Here is a 4,825-nt window from a genome sequence, read left to right on the forward strand (position 1 = left end):
CCCAATTATTCCTCTTAATTTTGGTTGACTAGATACTTATTTCCCTATCCAAACTTTTTAGTTATTTATTTTTACTATCTATCTCCTCTACTCTAAATTCTCATTAATTAATTGGCTCAACATATATTTCTACGGAGATTAATTAAATAATAACGAAATAACTATTCCTAAATTTTGGAGCGTTACAATTACTTTCTCTGATGTTCAACTGTCTTCATTATTCGTTGTTCAATCTGAAGCTGGAGCATTTCTATTCTTGCATGTCAACATGACGCTGAATATTATAAAAATAAGTGGTTTCTTATTTGGTATTTTTGCAACTAATAAAGTTTCATTGCAAATGCCTATTATTTCTTATTTGGTATTTATGCATTAATTGTGTCTTGGTAGGGATTGAAAGATGGTACTAAGAAATAGAGTATGAGAGAATTAGTGAGAAGAAAGTTTTGTCTACTTCTACTAAGGTATGATTGAGTGATTAAACATTATTTTATTTGATATATATATATATATATATATATATATATATATATATATATATATATATATATAATCTGTTTTATGATTAAGATATGAGACTATTAACTTTACAATTTACAGCATGTACTATTAAAATGTGCTTATTATAGAAATACATTTGTTCCATGCTTTTTTGAATCTACATTGTCATTGATTCTAAATTGACCATAGTTTTTTTTTATAATCAAATGGGACACTGACTAGGTGCTATATTCGTTATAGTATAATAGTGTAAGACTATATAAAGATCCACACAAATTTAAGCCTTTCATTCCATACTTGATTAATTTCTTTGCACCGCTGAATTTTGTGTAGGGCTTATTTCTTTAGATTAAATTTGTTTGTAGGGATTTTATTAATGTGTATAAATGTTTTTATCTATAAATTTCTTCCAATTTGCAGATTTTACAAGTTGAATGAAGGAATGCTCTTTCTTTGATATAATTTGACCTGCTCAAAATTCTTCTTTTAATGGAAATGGACACAAGATAGAGGAAGTGGGATATTATGTGTTGTTATATCTCTTAGTATTGTTATATCTTAGTATTTTAGAGGCATATTGGCTGTATGTTGTAGTTTTTGTATTGTTATATCTTAGCATTCACTAATGCAAGCGTAGTAGTGATAATATAGTCTTGGTTATCATTTTGATTGATTATATATATGTATTTTTGGATAAATAGTTGTAATACTTAAAATATAATTAATATATTATGTTCATATTATTGTGTGCATGTTTAATTGTTTGGTGTGTATGAAATAGCTTTAGAGATATTAAATTAAATTCAAAATTTGCTTTCATGTGATTGTAAATTAATAATATTAATAATTACATAAAAAAAATTAATAATATTAATAATTTTAAAAGAATCATTAGAGACTGAAATAGAGACCGATTTTTCCAGAAAGCGTCGCTAATTCGGTCGCAATGAATAGAGTAACTAAGTTCAAATCGGTCACTAAATCAGTCACTAAATTCAGTCACTAAATCAGTCGATGTAGTGTCGAATAACGCGTCGCTATGAGCCTCACAAACTCAGTCTCTAAGTCAGTCTCTAAGTTCGGTCACTATTTCGGTCTCTAACATCGGTCGCTAATCCGGTCGCTACCAAAATCAGTCGCTGGGTTGGTCACAACTGAATAGCGACCAGGGTCTTTGATGCTGATTTTAGATGGTCGCTAAATCGGTCGCTAACGGATTTAGAGACCGATTTTGATGAAAATCGGTCTCTAAATCGGTCGCTAAAGGCGAGTTTTCTAGTAGTGCTTACATATTATACAAATGCCTATACAAAAGAAATGGTCTAATTTGCTTAAAAAAGAAAGTCCAATTTGACTCGGGTTGCTAAAATTTAGTTGGCTTTCTATTTTAATTCATTTTCAGGTGACACCGAGAGGTTTGGGATCTATAAGAAGATGTTTTATGTGTGTTAATGTGTTACAAGCGAAAACCACTACAAGTAAGCGGGCTGGGCAAGAAAGTTACTAAAGTATTTTTTTTCTTTCATACGCATGTAGAGATTCAATATTTAGATTAAAATGTATTTATTTTGTTGTTCCAAATTATGACCATGTATTGTGTCAAAAAAAAATTATGACCATGTACTATAAGGCAAAAAAAATTATGACTGTGTTTAGATTAATCTTTTAAATTAATTAATTAGTATTATTTGTGTATATAAAATAAAAAAATATATTTAATTAAAAAAGGTCCGACCCGATTGTGTAACGACCCAAATTTATTATTTACTATATAAGTGTTTATTTATTTGGTAACGTAACTTTTAAGTAAGATAGTAACTTTAAGTTATTTATCGAGAACTTTAGTTAACGCGCGAGTTTGTGAGAGTTAACGCGAGTTGGACCGAGCAAGTGGGCTTTAGGCCCAATGGGCCTTGGCACAAGAGTGGGGGGCGCTACTTGAAGGCCTTAGAGAGAGAAAATGTCACAATTGTGACTTTGAAGAGAAAGTAGAGAGAAGGAAGAGAAGATGGGAGCTAGGGCAAGCCTGAGCAAGAGAGATCAAAAGCAAATTGTCGAGCTTTCATCACATTAAGGTAAGAGAATAGATTTCATATTCGTGAGTGACTCGAGAAAGGGCAGAATGTCGATTTCTCCGTACCACCGAACTTTCTCCACTCCATTTTCGTTTTGGGTTAAAAGTGAAATATATTGATTAAAACATGTATATTACACTCTTAACATGTTATACAAACTATTTTGTAGGTTAAAAGTGGGAATTTGTTATGTTTTGAAAGAGTTGTTGTGTTCTTGAGCATTTGAGCTAAAAATGATAAATCTCTATTTTTTCGTAGTAAAAATGGTAGATCGGTGAAATGAACCGTCCTTTGGTGTTTAGATATGTTTATTGCACTTGAATATGAACTCAATTTGGGTCTGGAACCCCAAACTATGGATTTTTGGTTGATTCTACGCTCTAAATCGCGATTTAGAGCAGACTTGTCAAGAGGCCCTCGCTCAGCGAACAGGTGGCGAATGTCTGTTCGGCACTGCTCGCCAGGAGCCAGTATTACACTGGTGTGGTTCGCCACTGCTCGCCACCGGTTCGCTCAGTGAACAGTTCGCCACTGCTCGCCACGGGTTCGCTCAGCGAACAACACTGGTACTACAACTTTTTGTTAATTGTTTTAAGTGCATTAGGGCACTTGTAACATGTGATTAGGGTATTCTAACATACAATTAGGTCTTTATAACCATGATTAATTGTATTGTGATGATGAGTTGATGAATTGTTGATTATATTTGTGGAATATAATTGTTGTTGATTGTGTTGATGATGTTTGTTAAAATGTCAAAGAAGTATATTAAGGTGTTTAATCAACTTAATAAAGAAGAATATTAGAAATATGTTATTCTAATAAAGAATGATATTAAGGTATAGTGTTATCTTAATAAAGACGAAATGTTGGATAGTGTTCCACACTATAAATGAAGAGCTTAATGCTATTGATTGTGAGTGAATTAATGAATTACATACATGCATTCATGAATTATTGATGTATATTGGATATTTCAATAAAGACTGATATCAAATTATATTTATCCGATAAAGATGAATATTAGAGCTGAGATACTCTAATAAAGACGATGGTACCACATGCATTAGATATGTCTAGGGGACATATATAGCATGAAGATTGTGACATTAGATTGCATTAGGATATGTGTACATTATTTGATATTTGATATATGACACATATGTTTGGAATTTGTGATATTTGTCTATGTGTGTTAGACTTGTTGTATGTGTTGATTGTCCGATGATTATAAATGTAATTGGCTTCAATCTCTTGAATACTATGATTGGTATGAATGATGATGTATATTTATGATTTATGAATATGCATGAATTGTGATGAAGTGTTTAAGTATTGTTTACTTACACTTGTATATTTTGAGTATATTATCTAACTCTCTTTTATGTGTTATGTGTTGGACCGTTGGGGGTCCAGATTCACAGGTTTCGTGTTTATCAGGTGAAGCTCCGCTCTGATTGAGACACGGGAAAAGAGGTTTTATAATGTTTATAGAGTTCCCTAGTCTTAGTCATTTTGTATAACGAATGATGCAATATTGATTCAAAATTTGTATAAACAGGTAGTCTTACTAATTAATTAAATTAGTATTATTTTAATGAAGAATATAATACTCGAACCATGACTTTTATAATATCAAACATTACTTTTCCGTTGCGTATTTTGAAAAAGATTCTACTAAAGGTAGAAATATATTAAATAATAGGTTTGGATATTACAGATTGAACCTTGAACCAGTAAGCATGCCGGTTCAATGACCGGTCCGGTTTGACAACCTTGCTTGTTATTGATTCTTGATGATTTTTATGCTCATGTTATTGTAGTAAAACCTTGAGGAAGATATTTACTTGATTAATTAAATTATGACAAATGTTGATAATGGTGTATAATGCTATTTGGTGATGAATTTGGTTTGATTTGATTGACACATTTTTTGGTTTGAAGTGTCAAATCAATATGTGTGCTATGTGAATCTCATACATTCATGGTCGAGTCTATTGGTCAGGTCAAGTCAAGTTGTTATGTTGATGTTATTTATTAGTGTCTGATATTCCTTATATTAAGTCATTGTTATGAGTTTATTCTTACCATCTATTTTGTGTATGTGTTGGGTTCTTGGGAGCTCATATTCTCAGGTTGTGTGTTTCTTGATGTTTCAGTTATTTGGTGAAATTTCGTTCTGATTGTGACACTAGGGAAGAGTTCATGGATTCTTTCTTTCTGTTGTTTTATTTAATTAAAAATCGATG

At 31.4% G+C, this 4,825-nt stretch overlaps 1 long non-coding RNA gene across 1 annotated transcript; it reads left to right on the top strand.

Moving 5' to 3' along the window:
• The first annotated feature begins 375 nt into the window (after window positions 1–375).
• On the top strand, window positions 376–1,237 carry LOC123893122. The gene is made up of 2 exons (XR_006803356.1): window positions 376–464; window positions 922–1,237. It is a non-coding gene; the product is annotated as an uncharacterized LOC123893122 (long non-coding RNA).
• The last annotated feature ends 3,588 nt before the right edge of the window (window positions 1,238–4,825 follow it).

The sequence above is a fragment of the Trifolium pratense genome, linkage group LG6 (genome assembly GCF_020283565.1).
Source record: "Trifolium pratense cultivar HEN17-A07 linkage group LG6, ARS_RC_1.1, whole genome shotgun sequence".
In the NCBI taxonomy this organism is placed as follows: Eukaryota; Viridiplantae; Streptophyta; class Magnoliopsida; order Fabales; family Fabaceae; genus Trifolium; species Trifolium pratense.